This window comes from Dendropsophus ebraccatus, chromosome 12 (genome assembly GCF_027789765.1).
Source record: "Dendropsophus ebraccatus isolate aDenEbr1 chromosome 12, aDenEbr1.pat, whole genome shotgun sequence".
NCBI classification, from domain to species: Eukaryota; Metazoa; Chordata; class Amphibia; order Anura; family Hylidae; genus Dendropsophus; species Dendropsophus ebraccatus.
In genome coordinates this window covers 17,826,461-17,853,787 of record NC_091465.1, presented here as the reverse complement: position 1 = coordinate 17,853,787, position 27,327 = coordinate 17,826,461, and the positions used below count along the sequence as shown (strand labels likewise).

Below are 27,327 nucleotides of genomic sequence, written 5' to 3'. Positions count from 1 at the left end.
ATAACCCTTGCCATAACACAAGAAATAAAATGACTGTGTCTTGACATGAAAGCCTATTTATATGTGTAGGGTGGACAACGGGGGGGGGGGGGCGTCATCCTATAGTTCGCCTCGGGCAGCAGAGAGGCTAGAATCACCCCTGCATGTACCACATGCAGGTCTCTGATACACATGAGTCCCTAACCAAAAACATCACTGTGCCGGTCAGCAAACACAATCCCCGCAAAACGTGCGCAAGCAGAGAAGAAGGCTGCAATCCCAATGTCACAGGACCAAACCCCAAAGGGCCCCCGAACCCCAGATTACGGTACTGGTGCTGTACTGTATGAACAGTCCCCCTGTAGGAGGCGTTAGTTAGCTCCATGTGGGAGGAAGGCAGTCTAGTCTAGACACCAGAGTGTATAGATGCAGCAAGAGGCAACCAGTTATTTTACAACTACTACTATATGTACTATGCAGTGCTAAGCACTTTAAATGGAGAGATCATCAAGGGATACCCTAACCCACGCAGGGAACAAGTCTAAAAAAAGCAAGGCAGTATCCTGTGCACAAGAGGAACTAGCCTGCATAGGACAAAGCAGCCAGTACTGAAGGCCTACGTATACTTCTCAAGCACCTCCTTAAGCACAACAAAGTCAAGCACTAAAGTCCATGTGAACATTTATCTATTCTACAAAAGTGTATTGTATTATTGAAGAATGTGACAGTAAAGCTGTTCTATTTTTTACATCACTGGGAATCTGTCAGATTTTATACGCACCAGCACCCATACACAGCACTGTACACCTTGGGTTATTTTTCCCCTTTCTGTGAGTGGCAGTACTGATAGTCCAGGTGGGTCAGTTGCCACTCAGGACTACCGTGACAAGAGCCCAAGGTACCCACTACAACCCAGAAGGTCACCGACCATTCGGGGAACACAGCCAGCCACAACACAAAGCAGATGCCAACATCACACCTGTGTGCTGGACAAGCACTGGCGTCATGACATTAGCACCAGTGGCTGAGCTGACAAAGGCAAACACCACCTGCCTCGGCACACTTTCACTATTCTGGCCCGCACTTGTATCCTATTAACTCCTTCTCTGTCTCTTTGCCTGCAGTCCCCAGGAGCAAGATCTAAGAGGTAGAGAAGGAGATAATTGGATACAAGGGACTGGCTGCATCCCCTATGTATGCAGCGACTGGGACCCCTGAAGACATATGAAGGAGATGGGACCTGGGGTATGGAAAAAAGAGCAGTGCTGTGCACAGACAAACATGCATCTTTAACCAGTCGGGCCCGTCCCTGTATTCTGCTATTACTGTATGGCACCCCAGGTCGGACACATGCAACGACATCTGAGCGGTAGAGAAGCATGTGCTGTGCAGCAGAATACAGGGGTGGGACAGACTGGTTTAAAAAGGCATGTTTGTCTGTGCACAGCGCCGCTCTTTCTTCCATACCCTGGGTCCCAGTCGCCTTCATGTGTCTTTAGGGATCCCTTCATACTGTGACCGACAGAGATCCTGTTAGGTAGTCTGATATGGGGATGAAAGTGTGTGAGACTTAAAGGACAACTCCGGCGGGACCCCCCCCCCCAAAAAAAAAACACAGAGACACACAGACACCATACTCACCATCCCTCCGGTGACGATCGCCACTCCATTCGCCCGCCGTACGCCTCACCGTCACCTGCGTCCGCCGTCCAGCGATGCCTCTTACTTCCGGGTCCATAGGAGAGAAAAGACTGCCAGTGCGCTTGCGCACCGGCAGCCTTTTAATTGGCTGGAGCGCATCACATGGCTTCCAGCAAGCTCAGCCAATCAGGGCTGAGCAAACTGGAAGCCATGTGATGCGCTCCAGCCAATGAAAAGGCTGCTGGTGCGCATGTGCACCAGCAGCCTTTTCCATCCCATTCACTTTCAATGAAGACGCCGAGGAGGAAGAAGACCCGGACCGCATCACCAGATGCCGCCCGGGAGAAGAGGACCGTGACGATCGTAATAGGTAATGTATACATTCTTAAACTTCCGGGGGGAGGTTGGAAAGTGATAGAAGGGGGCCAGACCGGGCATTTAACCACATTACAAAGTTATATAACTTTGTAATGTGTGTTAAATAAGCAAAAAAATTTTTTCTTCATGCCCGACCTTAGAATGTATTTTGTTTCTTCACATGTGACCAGGTTGGCAGGGTGGAGGGCATTTCCTTGGTTTAGTTAAGAATCCTCCATCAGATACCTGCCCTATGGCAGGTCCTCCTAGCCTTGCACTGTGGATCCGGAAAGTGGAAGACATCAAACACATGGAGGACCTGACTGCGCAGCTCCATGACAGAAATGCTCGATTCTTTCGAACTTACTACTGGGACCAGTTCACTGAGTCCCCTGAATACAGATCTCTGCTGACTCGCTTGCCGCTTGCTTTATTGCCCTCTGCATTACCGCCCTGCCTAACTGCTCGCTAACTTTTACCCTTCCCTCTTCCTCCCCCCCCCCCCTCCTTCCCCCCTTAACCCATTGGCCTTCGGACCTCCTTGAGTTTCGGTCCAGCGCTAGCTCACTCCCTATCTTACACTTGAAGTTTGATGTGTTCTGCTTCTACACTTTATGGGAGGCGTGGTTGGTTTCTTTTTGTTTTATGTTTACTTGTGTGTGCCTCTGCGCCCTGTGAGACGTCAGTTGCGCTCATTGTTATATAAAAATGTGAAAATTTTAATAAACTTTAGAATTAAAAAAAAAAAAAAAAAAAGAATCCTTCATCAGAATTACTACTCCCCATTAGGGCTATTTAGGATAGGTGATAGGAATTCTGCAGAGTGTCTGAAGTGCGGGAGTGGAGATGCATATTTCTTGCATATTGTCTGGTCCTGCAGAAAAATGCGAGAATTTTTAGAAGGAGGCATTTTGTGTACTTAACGATAAAACTAAACAAGATATTCCAACAACAAATCCACTGAACTAACACGGATTAGGATGACTTCTGAAATTAATGGTTGAAACTAACTTGATGCTTACAGATACTTTTTCAGGAGGAAGGACAAAATGTCTTTAAGGAACATCCAGATGTTATAACCATCCTAGATGTTAAAGAAGCAACGCCAACTATATATGCCAATTTTACCGCCTCAGACAATGAAGAAGAATCCAAAAGCCTGAAACCAATGAACAAAGAAGAAGCGAAGCCACTCCTATACATTTCATATTAGACAAGAATAGACTAGAATCTGACTTTTGACATTCATTTGTATAAGCCCCTTAAGAGGTAGCCTATCTGCTAGAGATGGGTTGTCGCTAATGTGATGAAGACCTCAGATCACACACACTGTGGGACATATTGTTGGTTTTTTGACTTAGGAATAAAGGTCATCTGCTTTTAATAATGACTTCAAAGGGGGGACTGTTAAGGATGTCATATTTTGTATATTTAGTGAAGCCATTACAATATGGCGCTGACCTTCTAACTCCGAAAAACCATTCAGAAAAACTACTTACAGGCCCTGATCATTACATTGCCAAAGCCAAGTAAACCACAAGATAGACCGGAAAATTTCAGGACAATCATTCTTCCAAATAATGAAATTCTTTACAAAAATATTAGCAAACAGAATTCATGATATTTTACCCAAACTTATTAAACAAGACCAGGTTGGCTTCATGAGAAAAACCCACGTCTGATGGCACTAGGAGATTTATAAATCTTAGTTATTCAGCAGAAACCACAACTCAGCCTTCTCTGCTGTTATCCCTTGATGCAGGAAAGGCTTTTGGATCTTCCTGAAAGAAACTTTACAAAAATTTGGGTTCATGGGAAATATACTACAATCCATAATGGCCCTCTATGTTGAACCTTCTGCAGCTGTATACTTCTCAGGTTTTCTATCCCAAACACTCCCCATAACTAACGGAACAATGCAGGGCTGCCCACTATCACTGTTAATATTTGCCATGTCAATTGAGCCCCTAGCCGAAAAGATTAGGATTGACCCAGGTATAAAGATACGCAAACCTGATCATTGCATTGGCTTATTTGCCGATGATATTTTTATATCCTGTTCAAATCCAGTTGAAGCATTCCCTAAACTTATAAATATCCTTAAGAATTTTGGTCAGGCCTCATATTACAAAATAAATCAAAACAAATCTTAAATCCTTTATATGGGCAACCTCAGAAAATAAAAAATAAACTAAGTAACATTTATCCATTTAAATGGGTAGATAAAGCACTTCCTTGTCTAGGAGTAAACCCAGGCCCGGACTGGTAATCTGGCGGTCCGGGCAAATGCCTGCTGGGCCGCCCGGATTACCAGTCACTGGGCCGCCTGATACAGCGGAGACACCTGCAGTGACTGAGTGAACAGCACGGCCGCGCTATCCGGCCGCGCTATCCGCTTAGCCTCTGCCGGGCCGCGTCGGTCAGCCCCGCCTCCTTCCGAATGACATTTAGGGGCCGCGGCCTTTACTGACGCTCTGCCCCTTTAAAACATTCCTATCATTAGCAGATGTGCCGTGCGCAAGCACGTTTGCTAAGCCGCCCCTGTCCGCTCCCCTGCACAGAACACTGAAAGGCAGTGCAGCCTCTATTACAAGCAGACGTGCCGCGCGCTGGCACGTCTGCTACCGCAACGTCACTTCCGGCGGCAGACGTCACTTCCGCCAGACACTCCACTGAGGATCCAGGAGAGCGCACAGGCAAAATTGCAGCTGCTGTGGACCGGAGCTCAGGAAGGAGGAAGAGTCTGCTGGGGATGTGTGATGGTGAGTATGTTCTTGTTTTGTTTGTCTTAACATGGGACTGTAGAGCAGGGTGGACTATTACAGGGGGTGGGGCAGGGGCGGGCTGGGCCTGTATCCCTCTGCTTTGGCCAGACCTGACAGGAAGAGGCCAGAACAGCAGAGCAGCACGGACCATCTAGTGAGTATATTGTGGAGGGGGGGGGGCATTGTACTTTATTCTGCAAAATGTGACTCCAGTTATTTCAGAACTACAAATCCAATTGTACCCTGCTGACAGGACATGATGAGAGTTGTAGTTTGGTAAAAGCTGAGGAGCCACTGTTAGGAAGCAACAATTTAGGGGTACAGTGTTATTAGTAACATTCACCAACATGTGACTCCTCAGTTAGTGCAAAACTACAACTCCCATCATGCTCTGGTGGTAGGAGATAATGGGGATTATAGTTTAGGAACAGCAGGAGGGTCACATGTTGGAGAAATCCACATTAATAAACTGTACCGCTAAAGCATTGCTTTCTAACCAGTGGCTCCTCAGCTGTTACCAAACTACAACTCACATCATGCCCTGCCACCAGGAGATAATGGGGGTTGCAGTTTAGGAACATCAGGAGGGTCACATGTTGGCGAACTCCACATTAATAAACTGTACCCCTAAATGATTGCTTCCTAACCGGTGGCTCCTCAGCTGTTACGTCCTGCCACTAGGGTACAATGGGAGTTGTAGTTTTGCTACTGGTAGGGAAACAATAATTTAGGGGGGTAGTTTATATAGTATAGTGTTCTCCAACATGTGACCCTCTAGTCGCTGCACGACTAGAACTCCCATCATGTCCTGCTGGCATAATGAAGGTTGTAGTTTAGGAAAAGCTGAGGAGACACTGGTTGGGAAACAATAATTAAGGGGGTCAGTGGCACCGTACATTAGAGGACAGTGGTACAGTACAATAGAGGGGACAGTGGTACAGTACATTAGAGGACAGTGGTACAGTACATTAGAGGGGACAGTGGTACAGTACATTAGAGGGGACAGTGGTACAGTACATTAGAGGTGACAATGGTACAGTACATTAGAGGACAGTGGTAAAGTACATTATAAGACAGTGGTACAGTGCATTAGAAGGCAGTGGTACAGTACATTAGAGAGGACAGTGGTACAGTATATTAGAGAGGACAGTGGTACAGTATATTAGAGGGGACAGTGGTACAGTACATTAGAGGGGACAGTGGTAGAGTACATTAGAGGGGACAGTGGTACAGTACATTAGAGAGGACAGTGGTAGAGTACATTAGAGAGGACAGTGGTACAGTACATTAGATGACAGTGGTACAGTGCATTAGAAGGCAGTGGTACAGTACATTAGAGAGGACAGTGGTACAGTATATTAGAGAGGACAGTGGTACAGTATATTAGAGGGGACAGTGGTACAGTACATTAGAGGGGACAGTGGTAGAGTACATTAGAGGGGACAGTGGTACAGTACATTAGAGAGGACAGTGGTAGAGTACATTAGAGAGGACAGTGGTACAGTACATTAGATGACAGTGGTACAGTACATTAGAGGACAGTGGTACAGTACATTAGAGGGGACATTGGTACAGTACATTAGAGGGGACAGTGGTACAGTACATTATAGGGGACAGTGGTACAGTACATTAGAGGGGACAGTGGTACAGTACATTAGAGGGGACAGTGGTACAGTACATTAGAGGACAGTGGTACAGAACATTATAGGGGACAGTGGTACAGTACATTAGAAGACAGTGGTACAGTACATTAGAGAGGACAGTGGTACAGTATATTAGAGAGGACAGTGGAGTGTAGTACCAGTATAGTAGTAATGCTCGTGGTGTGACTGTATTATTAAGTAACTATTTATAATGTAGTTACTATGTGATTGTAGTATGTGGTCATGGTGTGGCGGTCCCTTATATACAAGTATTATTGGTTATATTAGTATACAGGGTTTGGTCAGTAATAGTATGATTTCCATGTCCATACCAGGTCCAATCCAATCCAGAGCAGATTAAACTATGGTCTTATATAAAAATCCTGGGCCGGCAGAGGTGAGAAGAATCTTTACTTACCCATCCCCATGCCCCTGCAGCACAGAGTAACCGCCTCTCTTACAGTTGCCATTATCCAGTGTCTCCCACTCCTGCTCCTAAATTGCGGTGTTTTGTGGTTTTTTTTTAATATATTCTAAAATGTGGAGATAGATAGGAGATAGAAAGATAGGAGATAGATAGATAGATAGATAGATAGATAGATAGATAGGAAATAGATAGATATATAGATAGATAGGAGATAGATACTGTAGATAGGAGATAGATAGATAGATAGATAGATAGATAGATAGATAGGATATAGATACTGTAGATAGGAGGTAGATAGATAGGAGATAGATACTGTAGATAGGAGATAGGAGAGAGATACTGTAGGAGATAGATAGATAGATAGATAGATAGATAGATAGATAGACAGATAGATAGGAGATAGATAGGTAGATAGATAGATAGACAGATAGATAGGAGATAGAAGGATAGGAGATAGATACTGTAGATAGGAGATAGATAGATAGGAGATAGATAGATAGATAGATAGATAGATAGATAGATAGATAGATAGATAGATAGGAGATAGATACTGTAGATAGGAGATAGATAGATAGATAGATAGATAGATAGATAGATAGATACTGTAGATAGGAGATAGATAGGAGATAGATAGGAGATAGATACTGTAGATAGGAGATAGATAGATACTATAGATAGGAGATAGATAGGAGATAGATACTGTAGATAGGAGATAGATAGATAGGAGATAGATACTGTAGATAGGAGATAGATAGATAGATAGATAGATAGATAGATAGATAGGAGATAGATACTGTAGATAGGAGATAGACAGACAGACAGACAGATCTAGTTTGAAACAGATATCTAGCAGATCATTGTGTATCTTGGATTGCACATACAATCCCAACATGAGAACATAACCCGGCTCACGTCTTGTAATGACTAAAAGCTTATTACCCATACGGCCTTTATATGTAAGCAGAGATAGTCAGGATAAAGGGAATTCAAAAATATATTTATTTTCCTCCAATAACAGTGCCAACCTGAGGAAGAGAGTGGTGCTGTTTCTGGAAGAAAATGGCCATGTTTTCCCCTTTAAAGGGAATCTGTGAGATTTATACCAGGTACACAACTGTACATCCCAGCAGTGTAAACTTTTATAATCGTCCTCTTCATTACCAGCTGAAGTGTCATAACAATAGCAGCAGCATCGCCCTGTATGTCAATCAGTCAGCGCAGGAAGGGGCGGAGACAGGAGTTGCCGCGGTGGCTAGGCTCTGCCGCTATGACACTTCTACTTGTAATGAAAAGGATGAAAATAAAAGTTTACATTGGACTAAAGATCTTGTCATTTCCCTTACGTCCTCAGCAGCAGCACGAATGGGGAGGATCCTATCTCCCTGCAATGGTAGGACAGATGGTACCAATAAAACCTTTAATTGGGTAGCCTATAATAGCCGGGTTTCGACCCCCTTCACATTGTGTTTTTTTCTGTCCTCCTGTGGGACAGGTGGTATGAAGAGAAGGATAGAAGATACAGTGATGTATTTTTTGTTTATTCTCTTCTGTTGCCTCCTCCCTGCGTGGTCATGCAGGGTTGGGGGTAATTTGTCATTGATGATTGGGTAGGAGGTTTCTCCTCCAGTATTTATTGCATGTATATCATACCTTATGATTTTCATTTTTTCGCGCGATAATCAGGCATCAGCTAGGCTCCTAGGCTACTGAACAGCGCATGGCGAAAGTCTGCGCTGGGTAGTAACGTCACGAGTTACGTCCGCTGATTGAGTCCCGGGTAGCATAGCTACGCGCGACGCTGAAGCGCCATGTGACGGGGTGCGCATGCGCACCACAGACGCAACGTCATGACGTTGTGACGTCATGTGGCGTCCGACGCCTCGTGGGCGCGCGCAGATGACGCACGGCGCAATTACGTCAGGGAATGCGCCCTCCATTTCCCATTTAAACCAGGCTTAGGCACGGTCATCATGGGCTCCTCGGCGTTCTGGTCTCTATTCCTTCTAAAAGTAAGTTATCCTTATTGCTACAGATCTCTCTGCTCTTCTTAAGATGCAGGGTGTATTTTTCAGGAGGGTTGATTGGCTCAGGTTTTATGCCTGGTGTTATTCCTACAGATGTCTCAGGGTTCAACTGATAGACCCTCCACAGCACGGAAAGCTGCCAGCAAAAGGAAACATCTAGCATGCCAGTCCTGTGAGACACCATTGCCGAATGGTCATGAGACTCCTACCTGTGCTGCATGCAGACCACAAGGTTCGCAAGAGGAGCAACAATTCTCCAATACCCAGATGATGTCATGGATGAAGGATTTTGTGCGAGACGGTAATAATATGCAGTACTGAGGTCCTCCTTTGTTTCTATTATGTTTATCGTTATAATACAGATATTGATATTCCTTATTATTCTTCTTTCAAAGCCCTGTCTCAATTTAAAGATTCGATTAATCAAGAGAAGGCCACGGAACGGAGAAGCGTTCAGTCCAAAAGAACTCCTAGAGCTGAGCCATCACCTTCTAGAGATTCTGTCTGCCTTGATGATTTTCAAGTTCTGGATGAGGTCTACATAACTCTTATACCCTACCTCGACGACTGGTTACTTGTAGGGGCAACAGAAGATGTACTACAGAGACACATCAATCACACACTGAACCATATACAGGATCTAGGTTGGTTGGTCAACTGGGAAAAATCCCACCTAAAACCATCCCAAACAAAACAGTTCCTAGGCTTCACACTAGACACACGGTCCATGATGGTGTCTCTAACTTCAGAAAGGATACAAGTACTCAGGAGAGGAATTTTATTCCTCAGGTAATCTCACCCAATCACACTCCGTCAGATGATGAGAGTGCTGGGTCTAATGACTGCTACTGTGGATGCCATCGAGTGGGCCAAATGGCATATGAGACACCTCCAACAGGAGATACTTGTCTCCTGGGACAAGAATCTGGAATCTCTAGACGATCGGAAGATTGTCTCCAGAGAAACAAGGGAATCCCTACTATGGTAGATTTCACCGAGGATCGGCAGATTGTTTGCCCCAGTCCAGTGGGTGGAGGTGACTACAGACGCCTCGGGCTCCGGCTGGGGGGCCCACATGGTGGGTCAATGGGCCAAAGGAATTTGGTCACCAACAGAGAGACTTATGTCCTCAAATCTCAGGGAACTGAGAGCCATCAAGTTGGCACTCCATCATTTCAGCCAGCAGTTGCTACACAAGTATGCGAAAGTACGATCAGACAACTCCACATCAGTCACCTACCTGAACTGTCAGGGAGGAACAAGATCCATTCCCCTCCTATTAGAGGCGGAAAAGATCTTTTCATGGACAGAAAAGACTGTTTGCCACCTGTCGGCAGTCTATGTGAGAGGGGCTCAGAACATCTTGGCAGACAAATTGAGTCGCAACCTACCACTTCCAGGGGAATGGTCATTGGATCCCTCAATTTTCAATCAAATCACGAGGAAATGGGGGTATCCGGAGGTGGACCTGATGGCCACCAGACGGAACACGAAAGTCCATCATTTTTGCTCCCTATTTATAACAGACAGACCTTGGAAACTGGACGCCCTGTCGTTCAAATGGACGTTCCATCTGGGATACATATTCCCTCCTCTACCTATGATCCCGAAGGTCCTGCAAAAAATCAGCAGGACCAAGTGTCAGTAATTATGATTGCACCATACTGGCCCAGAAAGACATGGTTTTCTTTGCTGAGGACAATGTCCAGAGGGAAGTTCTGGATTCTACCACAGATTCCACACCTGCTAACACAGGGGGACTTACAGTGCCCGGACCTGAGGCAACTACAGCTAACAGCTTGGATTTTGACAGGTCCTTATTAGCAGGGAAGGGTCTGTCTGATGCGGTGGTGGAGACTCTGCTACACTCTAGAGCTCCTTCTACAAACAAGACTTACCTTAGGGTAAAAAAGGCTTTTGATGGATGGTGTAGTAGAAATCACTTAAATACCAATGACCCTCCCGTCCATGTTGTTTTACAGTTTCTACAGGACGGTTTCCAAAAAGGGTTAAAACCTGCAACGATGAAGGTTCATATCTCAGCATTGTCCGCTATATTTGAAAAAAGATTTTTTCAGGATCCCCTTATTCAGAGGTTTGTCAGAGCAACCCAAAAAATTTGCCCCACGGTGGTAGAACCCTTTCCCAGATGGGATTTGGGGATCGTGTTAGACCAGTTGTGCAAACCACCTTTTGAGCCTATGTCTTCAGCAAAAATAAAGCTCGTTTCCTTGAAGGTATGCTTTCTAGTTGCCATAACTTCTGCCAAACGTATTAGCGAGATACAAGCCTTAGGAGTGTCAGAACCTTATCTTATTATCCTGCAGGATAAAGTTGTGCTTAGGACACTACCATTTTTTACACCCAAAGTTCCTTCCTTCCAAAATATTAACCAACAGATTGAACTTCCTGTTTTTCTGCCTGAACCCTCTAATGAAGAAGAGATCAGACTACACTCTCTAGATGTTGGTAGAGCACTGTCTATCTATGTTGACCATACCAGACAGTTCAGAAAGTCTAACCACTTATTTTTATCTTTCGCAGGAAGGAACAAGGGATGCAAATCTTCAAGGGCCTCATTATCCAGATGGATAAGAGAGACTATTTCATTATGTTATCAAGAAGCCGGTTTGACAGTTCCTGACGCTATAAGGGCACACTCTACTCGAGCCATGTCCTCGACGTGGGCAGAAAAGAAGAGCGTACCTTTGGAACATATTTGCCTCATGGTCCTCGTCTAACACATTTGTAAAACATTACAGACTTGATCTGCGTGATTCTGACCAACCGGTTTTTGGTACAGCTGTTCTTTCATCTTCTGTTTGATATTTTCCCACCCTATGTACGATGGCTTTGCTATATCCCCATTCGTGCTGCTGCTGAGGACGTAAGGGAAAGGATAATTCTTTACTCACCGTAAATTTTCTTTCCTGTAGTCCGAAGCAGCAGCACGGACTACCCACCCTGTTGTTATATAAATAAATGATCTTTGCAGCATACCTTCTGGAATCCTGTTCTTTATTTCTGTTATAGAGAGGTATTTGGTTGCTAGCACATATCAATAGAATTACACAATGTGAAGGGGGTCGGACCTGGCTATTATAGGCTACCCAATTAAAGGTTTTATTGGTACCATCTGTCCTACCATTGCAGGGAGATAGGATCCTCCCCATTCATGCTGCTGCTTCGGACTACAGGAAAGAAAATTTACGGTGAGTAAAAAATTATCCTTTATATCTCCCCAACACCTGTATGCCAGGAACTACAGCTCAGTGCCTGGCGTGGACCTCACAGATTGTACCTGAGCATAGAATCTGAGGAATCTGCCTGAGCATAGAATGGAGTCTATGGGACGGGAGCACAGGAGCGAGCAGCAGGATTTTATTGGCGAGAATTCCATAGTGTGAACACACCCTAAGGGTACTTTAATACCTAATCCATTGTGGATTTGATTCTGCTGATTTGTTCAGTTTAAATAAATATGCATCAAATCCACAACGGATTATGTTAGATCTTTGTTTTTATGCTTTGACGAGGGGTGTTCAGATATTTAAAGGGGTTATCCAGGCTTAGAAAAACATGGAACTGGGATACTTTCTTCCAGAAACAGCACCACTCTTGTCTTCAATTAAGGTGTGTTTTCAGCTCATTTCACAACCCAGAGACAGGGGTGGCACTGGTTTTGCAAGAATGTAGCTGTGCTTTTTGTAATCCTCATTAATCCTTTAAAGAAAGTAGTGGCCAAGGGACATGGTCAATTGAAGTAGAATTTGCTACAGCGTTTATTGTACACTGCTATCCATGATATGTGGGGACAATATGTTATGTGGGCTGCTGGGGTTTGAATGCCAGGGCTGATTTTAAGTCCCAGTCCGGCCCTGAGTAAACCTAAAATTCCCACCTAAAAACCTATTTGAAGTGGGGGGCGGAGCCTAGCCAGACATGTGAGCGGATGCGAGTCCTGAGAGCTCCCGCGGGTCTCACTGGATCTCAGCTGATATATGCTCCTGCGGGCCGCCAAACTTCGCAGCAGTCCTCTCGGGGGTGTGCGGACACCCAGTGCATGCTCCGGTGCCGGGAAAATGGCTGGGGGAGTCTCCAAAAAGACCAAAATGACGGCAGGAGCGGGCGGCAGAGACATCCAAGATGGCGCCGACCAGCCACCTCACACACCGCGCTCCACACGGCAGCTCACTGCAGGGACGGCTGCCAAGCTGGCTGAATTCCTGAAGCCACCGACCCCCCCGGATGAGTAATAACTGTGTCCGGCATGATTTTGAGGAGGAGGAGGGAATAGAGGAAAGCCCCATAGAGACTGTATTAGTGGGGGTGGATATAGCTGTGGAAGGCGGCAGTACTAAGGAGGGGGAGAAGGACTATGCTGATCCCATGACAAGAGCTAGGCTGCAGCACAGCGCCTTATCACCACATACAGGGGCAGCCTGTGACCAGGAACCCACACTGAGGGACATACTTCATGCAGTAGCACAATGCAATTCCTCCATTACTAAATGCAATGCTGCTATCTCCTCTCTTACACAACAAGTGGGCAGTTTGCAGGGCGAAGTGGGGTTCCTCCGCCAAGATTTACGCAAAGTGAGCGACAGAACCACCGAGGTGGAACACAGGGTGGGAGATTTGGAAGATAAAATGGCGCCCATTGCCTCAACTTCCCGCAAACACGACCAGATACTTTCCTAATTACTGTTAAAAACAGACGATCTGGAGAATCGTCTGAGAAGAAATAACGTGAGACTAGTGGGAGTACCGGAGAAAACCGAGGGTGCGAACCCCACAGAATATTTTGAGAACTGGCTTGCTGAGGTATTTGGGAAGGACAATCTGTCCCCGATGTACAGTATGCGGTCGAGAGGGCTCACAGAGTGCCCACACGGCCCCTACCGCCTGGATCCCCACCCCGAGCAGTTCTAGTGAAGCTGCTCCATTATCGTGATCGTGACATTATTCTGAGAGCTGCACGGAATTTACCGGAAGCTGCTATCAATGGCTGCAAAGTCTCCTTTTTCCCCGATCATTCTGCAGAAGTCCAGAAGCAGCGTGCACAGTTCCTAGAGGTGAAGAGGAGGTTGAGTGCTTTACAGGTGCCATATGCCATGCTGTATCCTGCCAAGCTACAAATCGTTGCCGCAGGGGATACCCATATCTTTACCTCCCCGAGAGATGCAATGCGCTGGCTGGATCAGGAGGAACAGCATCTTCGTGGGAGACGTAGTCCGCACAACCGAGACGCTCCAGCCTGAGACTTGGTACGGGCTATTTCAACCTAAGACTTGGTGCCCTCGGAGGATCCGGGTGCCTGATAAGTATCAACGTTACCCAAGCCATGTTTCTGCACATGTTCTTGTCTTTGAACCTTTTTTTTTCTCTACTCTACATTCTGTTTTCTTTTTGCTACTCTCTCCTGCTGGCCCGCAGGATTACATTTCTCCTGTTTTAAGTGGGAACTGCCCTGCTCTATGTTTGCGACATTAAAGTTGACTGACCGTTTACTGTTCTATGGTTATGGAGAACTGGTGCCCTAGTCTGCAGTTTTTCTGGAAGCAGACCCTTTTGCTACTGGGAATGTTGGGGTTTTGTTTTAGTTCGGGGGGACAATTTTTGGATTCCTATTTTCCTATCTCAGGTTCCATATGGTGCTTTCATATTTTCATTGTGCATGTTGTGTTCCGAGATCTGTGCATGGCTGTCGCCCAGTTGCCACCTATATTTTTGCTTTATGTTCTTTGTGTCTCAAGGTCAACAGTGTGTAGGATGGTTCTTAATATGTCTACTGTGCAGTATTACCTTGGCTATTCTCAGTTAAGGGGTAAATATGGCTAGTAAGCTTACGGTGATTTCATGGAATGTGCAGGGCCTGGGGGATACGGATAAGCGGTATGCAATGTTTGATTCCCTGCGGCAGTATCACCCTGTGGTACTGTGTGTACAGGAAACACATCTGACTGCTGACACCACTCAATACCTGCGGCGTGCATGGGTGGGTTGGAGTTACCATTCTGTGCATACCCAATACTCCAGAGGGGTTAGCATTCTGGTACATAAAGATATTCCCTTCACATGTATAGACAGTAAACTTGATCAGGATGGTAGATACATCTGTTTGTATTGTGTTATCTACGGTTTTAAATGTATTCTTAGCACGGTATATGTCCCACCTCCGTATAGTTGTACGGTCTTAAACAGAGTGATGGAGTTTGGCGCTACTCACCCGGATGTTCCTATATTGATAGTAGGGGATGTCAATATGGTGATTGATCCCTCTGTAGATAAGCATAGTATGGGCCCTGCGAGCCCAGCTGCCTGTCTCACATCTCTGGGGAAAATGCTAATAGAGCTGTCTTTATCAGATGTCTGGCGGCTACAACATCTGGGTGAGCGATGCTATTCTTGCTATTTCTCTACACACCATTCATTGTCCTGAATAGATCTAGCTGTATGTTCTTCCCATATGCTGAATCTTGTAACATGTGTGGATTATCTCCCTAGGACCCTCTCGGACCACTCGCCCTTGAAACTTCACTTGACACATCCTGGTTCTGGAGTGGTCGGGGGGAATCTGTGGAGATTGAATCCGCATTGGCTGACCGTCTTGGATCCAGCTACAGTGGTACCAGTGATAGATGAGTATTTTGCCTTAAGGTTACAAACACACTTGCCGGATCTGCAGCGAGTCTCCTTGCTGCGTTTTTGCAGTGAGACTCGCTGCAGATCCCGGCCCTATACTTTCAATAGCACAGAAACTCGCAGCAGGGATGTACATCCCTGCTGCGATTTTGTCTGCAGCCCGCCCCATTAACCCCCCGGCCGCCGGACATTATACATTACCGGGTCCCCGTTCCTGCTTGCTTCGGGGCTCCCGGTGTCTTTACAGCCCGCCCGGCCAATCAGTGCGCTGCGGCAGGGCAGCGCACTGATTGGCCAGGCGGAACGTGCCGGGAGCCGCTGAAGCAAGCAGGAGCCGGGATCAGGTAATGTATATCGCCCCCAGCCCTGCAGCCCCCGACCGCACGATCGCCCCCAGCCCTGCAGCCCCCGACCGCACGATCGCCCGCAGCCCCCCAGCCCCCGGCCGCACGATCGCCCCCAGCATCGCAGCCCCCGGCCGCACGATCGCTCCCAGCCCTGCAGCCCCCGACCGCACGATCGCCCCCAGCATCGCAGCCCCCGGCCGCACGATCGCCCCCAGCCCTGCAGCCCCCGACCACACGATCGCCCCCAGCATCGCAGCCCCCGGCCGCACGATCGCCCCCAGCCCTGCAGCCCCCGACCGCACGATCGCCCCCAGCATCGCAGCCGCCGGTTGCACGATCGCCCCCAGCGGGCGATCGTGCAGCCGGGTGCTGCGGGGCTGGGGGCTGCGGGCGATTGTGCGGTCGGGGGCTGCGGGGCTGGGGGGCTGCGGGCGATCATGCGGTCGGGGGCTGCGGGGCTGGGGGCGATCGTGCGGCCGGGGGCTGCGGGGCTGGGGGCGATCTTGCGGCCGGGGGCTGTGGGGCTGGGGGGCTGCGGGCGATCGTGCGCCCGGGGGCTGCGGGGCTGGGGGCGATCGTGCGGCTGGGGGCGATCATGCGGCCGGGGGCTGCGGGGCTGGGGGCGATCGTGCGGCCGGGGGCTGCGGGCGATCATGCGGCCGGGGGCTGGGGGCGATCGGGGCTGCAGGGGGGGTGGGCAGGATATACATTACCAGGTCCCCGCTCCTGCTTGCTTCGGCGGCTCCCGGCACGTTCCGCCCGGCCAATCAGTGCGCTGCCCCGCCGCAGCGCACTGATTGGCCGGGCGGGCCGTAAAGACACCGGGAGCCCCGAAGCAAGCAGGAACGGGGACCGGGTAATGTATAATGTCTGGCGGCCAGGGGGTTAATGGGGCGGGCTGCAGACAAAATCGCAGCAGGGATGTACATCCCTGCTGCGAGTTACTCTGCTATTGAAAGTATAGGGCCGGGATCTGCAGCGAGTCTCCCTGCAAAAACGCAGCAAGGAGACTCGCTGCAGATCCAGCAAGTGTGTTTGTAACCTAAATGAGGGTTCTGTATCTCTCCAGGGGGAATGGGATGCTATGAAGGCGTACCTTCGTTGTCACTTCATACAGCGAATTACAGGGGTAAAAAGACGGAGGGGACAGTTGCGCCAGGACTTGCTGAAAGGTTTGAGGGAAAGGGAGGAACAACACATTTTACAGCCATCCGAGGCTACTGCACGGAGGCTCCAGGCTGCTCATAAAGCTATACACATATTTGATGTGGAGTCTGCGGCTCAAAAACGTACATTTGCCAAACATAATTTCTTTGTAGAAGGGGAAAAAGCAGGTCATATCCTAGCGGTGGTAGCCAATGCCCAAAGAGATCCTTCCTATATAACTGGTATCCAAAATCAGGAGGGGGTGGTAGTGACGACACTGACTGACATATTGGAGGTATTCCATAGCTATTATCTGACGCTTTACTCCTCTCATGTGGAGATGACGTCTGCCCAATTGACTCAGTTTCTACATGATATACTTCTACCGACTCTCACACCGGACCAGCAGGAATTCCTGGATACGCCATTATCTCTAGAAGACTTGGAAGCTGCAGCAGCCTCCCTACACAATTACAAAGCACTTGGGTATAGATGGGCTCCCGGCCGAATTGTATAAATTGGTAGGGAAACCCCTGCTTCCCAAGCTGCTGGAACTATGGAAGGCCTCGCTGGAGTCGGGCACCCTGCCGACGTCAATGCAGGAGGCAATAATTGTGGTCCTACCGAAACCTGGGAGAAACCCTCTGATTCCTGATTCCTATAGGCCCATTTCCTTACTTCCAGTTGACATCTAGATCATAGCTAAAGCTCTAGCCACCCGTCTCTCTGGGGTCATATCATCCTTGATACACCCCGATCAGACGGGGTTCATACCTGCCAGATCTACGGCTCTGAACATTCGTAGACTACACCTAAATTTGCAGCTGCCGGTGGATAATTCAGGGGCTAGGGTGATTTGCTCATTGGACGCTGTCAAAGCATTTGACAGCGTCGAATGGCCATATCTTTGGGCGGTATTGGAGAAGATGGGATTTGGTCCGGTGTTTTTGTCTTCTCTTAAACTGTTATATTCAGCCCCAATGGCGCGCTTGCGGATAAATGGGGGACTGTCGCCGTCCTTTCCGCTCCACCGAGGGACGCGGCAGGGATGCCCAATTTCCCCGCTATTATTTGCGCTGGCAATAAAACCCTTGGCGTCCTTGTTGCGCTTGTACCCTGCAGTGGTTGGCGTTAGGAGGGGCTCGAGGGAGGATAAACTGGCGTCATACGCCGATGATTTATTACTTTATCTTAGTGATTCCTCCTCCTCTCTTTCTAATGCAATGACCATAATAAATGGGTTTGGGACCTACTCAGGCCTCACTGTAAATTGGGACAAATCAGTTATCATGCCTATAGACTCAGAGGATAGTTTGCAGTTGGACCCCACCATTCCGTTGAAAAGCGTTAATACCTTCAAGTACTTGGGAGTTTTTATCTCCAGAGATGTTAGAGCTTATGAAAGGTTGAATATGACACCACTGATATGTAAATTCCAGCAGAAGCTAGCTATCTGGCGCAAATTACGTCTATCGGTGGTGGGCAGGGCAAATCTGGTGAAGATGATTTGGATGCCACAATTATTATATATTCTGCATAACTCTCCTGTGTGGCTTCCTTCTCGTCTCTTCCATAAGATCCATGCTCTTTTCCGCTCGCTGATATGGGGCTCCCAGCATCCGTGCATTAAATTAGAAACACTACAGAGATCCAAGGACGATGGAGGTCTGGCAGTCCCCAACGCAGCCATGTACTTTCTGGCGGCCAAACTGCAACATCTAAGGGGGTGGGAAATAGAAGACGGGGGGGACCAGAACAAGACGCTGATTGGACACCATTTACGGACTGACTATCTGTTTGAAATTTTGGAGGCCAAAAGGATAGTATCACTCACCCCACAAATACCGACATTACTGCTTATTCATAAGATGTGGTGGAAAATTAGGGATCTATATGGCATAACGGGATACACGCCGTACACATCTATCTGGGACACTCCATGGTTAGGGGATCTGTATTTCCTGGAGGGGTTTTCCACCTGGAGAGACGCGGGACTTAGGAAAATAATGCAGCTGTATGATGGCAGTCAGTTGAAACGTTTTGACCAACTGCAAAGCCAATATGTTCTCTCTCACAATCAGTTTTATAAGTACCTACAATTGCGTCATGCATGTGAAGCGGAGGGGGAATTGCTGGTGTTAGGGGTGCAATACCTGCCACCCATGAATATTGTTGGGGACTCTGAATCCACCAAGGGTCTTATTTCCTGTCTTTATAGACATATCGTGTCTAAGTACTTGGACAGATTCCCACTCACGTTGAAGGAAAAATGGGAGGCAGATATTGGTCCCATAGAAGAAGGTCAATGGAAGGAGATACTAGAGATGACACCTAAATTATCCCTGGGAGAGCAACATCGTCTCTCGCATTTATATTTGTTACACCATGTATACCGCACACCGCACTTCCTTTTCTGCATTCAGGCCAGGGATACACCCATGTGTCCCCGATGTCATGTTCATGAAGGGGGTCTCCTACATATGTTCTGGCGCTGTCCCAAGCTGTTCCGCTACTGGAGAGGGGTGGAGTCGGTTATACATAAAGCTTATGAGGTGGAACTGCAGCAATCTCCCCTGGTCTATATATTGGGGTATGTAGATGACTTGGCCATGAATGTGGTGGAACAGACAGCAGTGGCCCCCCCTTCAGTGTCAGAGTTTGTGGGGAAGGTAAATTGGTTATAGAGAGGAATGCATATGAGAAAAGAAAGGCTAAAAAGAAATTTGAAAAGTTGTGGGGAGGATGGATGGCTACTCCAGAGCTATGATACGCATCAGTATGTAGAATGACCGTTTTTTTCATTTCTGTGTTGTTTTCACTACCTGCCAGTAGACATATACATATGGGCTTGCTTAGCCTACTTGCTTAGCGATTTTAAAGGACATATATTTGTTAACAATGGTTTGAATTTTTTACAGGCCATCAGATAAAAGAAAAGGTTATACATGTTACATATCGTTTTAATGGTAACGACTTGAGGAACATATAAAACATGTCAGTTTTTCCATAGGACACACAGCGTAAAAACACAGTCTCCCCAAAGAAAAAGAATTGTGTTTTTTTTCAATTTCACTGCGCATATAATTTTTTTCTGGTTTTGCAGCATATTTTATGCAAAAGTTCAGCCTGTCATTGCAAAGTACAATTAGTGACGCAAAAAATAAGGGCTCATGTGGGTCTGTAGGTGTAAAAATGCAAGTGTTATGGCCTTTTAAGCACAAGGAGGAAAAAACGAAAACGCAAAAACGAAAATTAGCCTGGTCCCGAAGGGGTTAAGAAACTTCAAACAATAACAATGAGGTTCATTTGAGGGAAATTAAACCCTCGCCCGTGTCTAGTTACCGCTCTCTGCCTCTCAGCGTGCTCGGAGGGGATCATTGACAGGCAGAGTGGTCTGTTACTGGCCTCTCTGCCTATCAATGTCCATCACTTCTTCAATATTATAGGGCTACTATACTAGACCAAGTTAACACTTTACGGCATGACAAGATGGTCAGATTATGGATAAAATTGGAACAATTTTTTCTTAACAACCAATACAAATATTAGCATCCTCTCTCCTTAATCATAAATTTTCACTCCAACATCCGACTATTAAACCAATATTGGACATATACTACAACTTCATAGGTAAAACGAAATTGTTGGAAACTAATTTACAGTAAATATTTTGGAAACATGCATTCCAAATTCAAAACTGATGAAGTAGACAATAAAGGCTTGAATTTCTTGTCCCAATTTTAGGAAGATGGAATCTTTTCCTCTTTTCAACACCTCCAGAAAATTTATGGAATACAAAAGAATGATTTCTTTAAATACCTTCAAATATGACATGCTCTTTTAAAGTACTTTTTACCCACTTGGTTTTGCCTTTGGCAAAGCCGGTTAGGTCAAATATCAGCGTTATGTTGATAATACTCCGCACAATACTAGTAGAACAGTGTATTATATTAGCGATTGGAAGATTGCATTTTAAAGTCCCTTTGTGGGACTAATGAAAAGTAAAATGTAAAGTTTTGGAAAATATATAGTTATTACATTAACCCCCTCCGCAGCCTCTTTTGGCCTTAATGACCAGGCTCATTTTTCAAAATCTGACCTGTCTCACTTTATGCGCTTATAGCTCAGTGATGCTTTAACGTATGCTAGCGATTCTGAGATAGTTTTTTCGTCACATATGACACTTTATATTAGAAGCAAAATTTGGTCATTACTGTGTGTATTTTTTGTGAAAAACATCAAAATATCATGAAAAATGTGAAAATTTTGCATTTTATGAACTTCTGAAATTCTCTGCTTCTAAAAAAGGAAGTCAAAGCACATAAATTAGTTGCTAAATCACATTACCAATATGTCCTCTTTATTCTGGCATAATTTGGGAAACATATTTTACCTTTTTAGGGTGTTATGGGGCTTAGAAATTTATTAGCAAATTATCACATTTTGTGAAAATTTCCAAAACTGATTTTTTTTAGGGACCAGTTCTTTTTTTAAATGGATTTAGAAGGCTTGTATACCGAAAACCCCCATAAGTGACCCCATTTTGGAAACGAGACACCTTAAAGAATTAATCTAGGGGTATAATGAGCATTTTAACCCTACAGGGGCTGGAGGAAAGTATTCACAATTAGGCCGTAAAAAAATCGAATATTTAAATTTTCAAATAATATATAGGTTTAGATTAAAGTTTCTCATTTTCAAAAGGAACATGAGAAAAAAAGCATGCCAAAATTTGTAACGCAGGTTCTCCTGAATAAAACGGTACCTCATATGTGGGCATAAACCACTGTATGGGCACACAGGAGGGCTCAGAAGGAAAGGAGCGCCAATTAGCTTTTTCAATGCAGATTGTGCTGAAGAAGTTTCTGAGCGCCAGGTGCGTTTGCAGTGCCCCTGTAGTGCCAGCGGAGTAAAATCTTGCTATAAGTCACCCCATTTTGGAAAGTGTACCCCTCAAAGAATTCATCTTGGGGTAGGATGAGCATTTTGACCGCACAGGTGTTAGAGGAAAGTATTCAAAAGTAGACAGTAAAAATGAAAAACTTGAATTTTTCCAATAATATGTTCCTTTAGTTTGAAATTTCTCAATTTCACGAGGAACAAGAGAAAAAAAGTACCCCTAAATTTGTAACGCAGGTTCTCATGAGTAAAAAGGTACCTCATATGTCGGTATAAACCACTGTATGGGCACACAGCTGGGCTCAGAAGGGAAGGAGCGCCAATTAGCTTTTTCAATGCAGATTTTGCTGAAGAAGTTTCTGAGCGCCAGGTGGGTTTGCAGTGCCCCTGTAGTGCCAGCGGAGTAAAATCTCTCCATAAGTCACTCCATTTTGGAAAGTGCACCCCTCAAAGAATTCATCTTGGTGTGTGGTGAGCATTTTGACCCCACAGGTATTAGAGGAAAGTATTCAAAAGTAGACAGTAAAAATGAAAAACTCAAATTTTTCCAATAATATGTTGCTTTAGTTTGAAATTTCTCAATTTCACGAGGAACAAGAGAAAAAAAGTACCCCAAAATTTGTAACACAGGTTCTCCTGAGTACAACGGTACCCCATATGTGGGCATAAACCACTGTATGGGCACACAGCGGGGCTCAGAAAGAAAGGAGCGTCAATTAGCATTTTCCGTGCAGATTTTTCTGAAGAAGTTTCTGAGCGCCAGGTGCGTTTGCAGAGCCCCTGTAGTGTCAGCAGAATAGATCCCCCCCAAAAGTCACCCCATTTCGGAAAGTACACCCCTCAAAGAATTTGTCTTGGGGTAGGATGAGCATTTTGGCCCCACAGGTATTAGATGAAAGTATTCAAAATTGGCCAGTAAAAATAAAAAACTAGAATTTTTCCAATAATATGTTGGTTTAGTTTGAAATTTCTAAATTTCACGAGGAACAGGAGAAAAAATGTACCCCAAAAACTGTAACGCAGGTTCTCCTGAGTACAACGGTACCCCATATGTGGGCATAAACCACTTTATGGGCACACAGCAGGGCTCAGAAGGAAGGGAGCGCCAATTTGCTGGAGCAAAACCGCAGCTAGTAATAGTTATTAGAATAGCGCAGTTACTAAAATAAAATAAAAAAATTAGATTACAGGTAATGTGGGGTGGTTCCGGACAGTCTGGGGTGGTTCCGAGTAATCTGGAGGTGGTTCCGGACAGTCTGAGGTGGTTACGGGTAATCTGGGGTGGTTACGGGTAATCTGGGTTGGTTACGGGTAATCTGGGATGGTTACGGGTAATCTGGGATGGTTACGGGTAATCTGGGGTGGATACGGTCAACATGGGGTGGTCACGGGCAACCTGCTGTGGTTAAGGCAACCTGGGGTGGTTAGAGGCAACCTGGGGTGGATACGTACAACCTGCTGTGGTTACAGACAATCTGGGGTGGTTACAGACAGTCTGGGGTGGTTCCGGGTAATCTGGAGGTGGTTACGGACAGTCTGAGGTGGTTACAGGTAATCTGGGTTGGTTACGGGTAATCTGGGTGGTTACTAGTAATCTGGGGTGGTTACGGGTATTCTGGGGTGGTTACGGGTATTCTGGGGTGGTTACGGGTAATCTGGGGTGGATACGGTCAACATGGGGTGGTCACGGGCAACCTGCTGTGGTTAAGGCAACCTGGTGTGGTTAGAGGCAACCTGGGGTGGATACGGACAACCTGCTGTGGTTACAGACAATCTGGGGTGGTTACAGACAATCTGGGGTGGTTACAGACAAACTGAAGTGCCTATAGGTAATCTGAGGTGGGTACCTGTAATCTGGCGTGGTTACGGGCAATCTGGAGGGGGTCACTGGCAATTTGGGGTGGTTAGAGGCAAGGTGCAGTGGTCAGAGGCAAGGTGCGGTGGTCAGTGGCAAGGTGCGGTGGTCAGTGGCGACGTGCGGTGGTCAGTGGCGACGTGCGGTGGTCAGAGGCAACCTGCGGTGGTCAGAGGCAACCTGCAGTGGTTGTGTGCAATCTGGGGGGTTACATGTAATCTGGCATGATTACAGGCAACCTGGGGTGGGGGGGGGGGGGCGGATCGCATGGGGAGGGGGGGGGCGGATCGCATGGGGAGGGGGGGGCGGATCGCATGGGGAGGGGGGGGGGCGGATCGCATGGGGAGGGGGGGGGCGGATCGCATGGGGAGGGGGGGCGGATCGCATGGGGAGGGGGGCGGATCGCAAGGGGAAGGGGGGGGGGGACGGATTGCATGGGGAGGGGGGGGCGGATCGCAAGGGGAGGGAGCAGGATCGAGGCGGAGAGGGAGTTGGAGAGGGAGCTGGAGTGGGGCGGGGGGAGCAGCACGGGGTCAGAGAGGGAAGGATAAAGGCTGGGGGAGGACATCAGCAGAGGTGGCAGGAGGAGGCAATGTCCGTAGCCTCCTCATGCCGCCCTGATCAGCCGGAGGCATCAGATCTCCCCATAGGCGCAGCGGTCGCAACGGCCGCGGCATCTATGGGGTTAACTGCCCGGGGGGAGCACGGCTCCCCTCCGGGCATTGGTAGCGGGAGGAGACTGTGTTACACAGCCTCCTCCCGCTGCCCGATCTCAGATAGGGAGAGCGGGGGGAGGCAGAAAAGGCATGTCTTCCAGGGACGTCTTGATGCGTTCTGGCACTGTTTTTCATTACGTCCCTGGACGTCATATTGGGGGAAGGGGTTAAAGGGGTAGTGCGGCGCTAAGAAATTATTCACAGAATAACACACATTACAAAGTGCTCAGCCAATCGCGGCTGAGCACAGTTATGACGCGTCAGAGGAGGGACGGCGGCAGCGATTCGCCCGTCCGTCCGAAGATGACGTTTGGCACAAGATGGCGGACATGCGCGACACGGATCAGGTATTGTATAATGCACTAACACTTCCGGGTACACGTGCGGGGGTGGTGGGACACGGGAAGGGGGTGATTCACAGACATAACATACATTACAAAGTTGTATAACTTTGTAATGTGTGTTATTCTGTAAATAATTTCTTAGCGCCGCACTACCCCTTTAAATACAGAAAAATCCCACAAAAATACAACTATTCAATTTCCCCTTACAAAATAATTTTTATATAAAACTTTTTTATATAAAACATAAAAAATTAAAACATATTTAAAACATATATTTGGTATCACCACATCTGTAACGTCCCGAACTATAATATTATCTCATTGTTTATTCCACATGGTGAATGCTATAAAAGTGGAAAAAATACACCGGACTTGCTTTAGTTTGGAAAAAGGTAAAGGAAGCAATAAAAAAGTCACATGTACATGAAGGTGGTACCAATAGAAAGTATAACTTGTTCTGCAAAAAAACAAGCCCTCATGTAGCTACCGACTAAAAAAAAATAAAATGTGATAGAGCCAATTAAAAAACTAAGAAAATTGCTTGGTCATCAATAGGAAAGACGAGACAGTAAGAGGAAGACAAAGAGATGAATGATGAGAATTGTTCATTCATTAGGATTAGAGATGAGTGAATTTAATGTACAAATGAAGTGAATCACCCGGGGTGAAGTGGCATGGACTTCAAAAGCTGCAGGCTGATAAGCAGATTGCCGAGCTGACAAAACGATTTTTTTGTACTGTAAATTCACTCAGTCTGTGTTCACATACTACACTGTCATTTCAGTTATAACACTGTAGTAAGAGGACAGCACTGCAATAAAACTGCAAGGTGTGTGAACTCAGCCTAAAGGGGATGATCCTGCTAAAGAGCTGCAGTCAGTCAGATGTAGGAAACCGAGAAACTTTCCATTCACTTCACTCCCTGCTGCAGAAGAGCTTACAATCTATGAGCCCTGTCTGGGTCTGATGAGAAAACACAGAACTACAAGGCAGCCCCAGTGCAACAATGTCAGGCAGGGCCGGGACAAAGGGTAGGCCAGGGTAGGCGATGGCCTAGGGCGCCATCTAGTGGTGAGTTACAGGGGGCGCAATTTCATCTGGTGGCCTCAGAGTGCTGCCCCTCCCTGCTCACCTTCAGCATCCTCATGTCCTCCCACTCTCTCCCCTCCTGGGCAGGCAGTGTGAATATCCCCTCACCCCGAGCAGGATCATTGCTCTGCCCTGAAGATGGCCTGCAAGGACCTGCTAGGACCTTTCACTCGGACTAGAAGCTCCGCCCCCTCCTAACCATGTGACCTCCTCACTATCTGACTGCTGGAGGCCGTGCCGACTGCTGGGGCTGCTGTCTGGTGAGTTCACTGACTGACTCTCATCATCCTGTAGGTGTAGGGAGGCTGGGAGTGCTGGGAGAGGGAGGTCACCTAGGTCACAGGGCTGCCCCATATAACACTGCCCCATATCCCAGCACTGCTCCTCTATACACAGCACTTCCCATATTGTTCCCCAACCTGTGGGTCACCAGCTGCTCCAAAACTACAACAGTCACAGCATGATAGGAGTTGTAGTCCTGCCACAGCTCGGGACCCACAGGTTGGTGAACACATGTTTATTATGTACAGGCTAATTCTCCTGACACTGGTGCTTTATATCCTTATTGTATTGGGTCCTTGTACTGGGTCAGGATCAGTATATGATGTGTATATGGCGCTGTGCTGTCATGGTATAGGGGAGGTGTATGTGGCAGGATCAGTATATGATGTGTATATGGCGCTGTGCTGTCATGGTATAGAGGAGGTGTATGTGGCAGGATCAGTATATGATGTGTATATGTGACTGTGCTGTCATGGTATAGGGGAGGTGTATGTGGCAGGATCAGTATATGATGTGTATATGGCGCTGTGCTGTCATGGTATAGGGGAGGTGTATGTGGCAGGATCAGTATATGATGTGTATATGGCGCTGTGACTGTGCTGTCATGGTATAGGGGAGGTGTATGTGGCAGGATCAGTATATGATGTGTATATGGCGCTGTGCTGTCATGGTATAGGGGAGGTGTATGTGGCAGGATCAGTATATGATGTGTATATGGCGCTGTGCTGTCATGGTATAGGGGAGGTGTATGTGGCAGGATCAGTATATGATGTGTATATGGCGCTGTGCTGTCATGGTATAGGGGAGGTGTATGTGGCAGGATCAGTATATGATGTGTATATGGCGCTGTGACTGTGCTGTCATGGTATAGGGGAGGTGTATGTGGCAGGATCAGTATATGATGTGTATATGGCGCTGTGACTGTGCTGTCATGGTATAGGGGAGGTGTATGTGGCAGGATCAGTATATGATGTGTATATGGCGCTGTGACTGTGCTGTCATGGTATAGGGGAGGTGTATGTGGCAGGATCAGTATATGATGTGTATATGGAGCTGTGACTGTGCTGTCATGGTATAGGGGAGGTGTATGTGGCAGGATCAGTATATGATGTGTATATGGCGCTGTGCTGTCATGGTATAGGGGAGGTGTATGTGGCAGGATCAGTAT

At 46.9% G+C, this 27,327-nt stretch overlaps 1 protein-coding gene across 1 annotated transcript in view; it reads right to left on the bottom strand.

The window, feature by feature from the left end:
- LOC138770076 (sialate O-acetylesterase-like) overlaps positions 1-26,037 on the bottom strand; it is a 44,321-nt gene extending 18,284 nt beyond the window's left edge. The window contains exon 1 of the mRNA XM_069948993.1: positions 25,921-26,037. The gene's annotated coding sequence lies outside the window, so the exon portion shown is untranslated. The remainder of the gene's footprint in view (positions 1-25,920) is intronic.
- Positions 26,038-27,327: the final 1,290 nt, after the last annotated feature.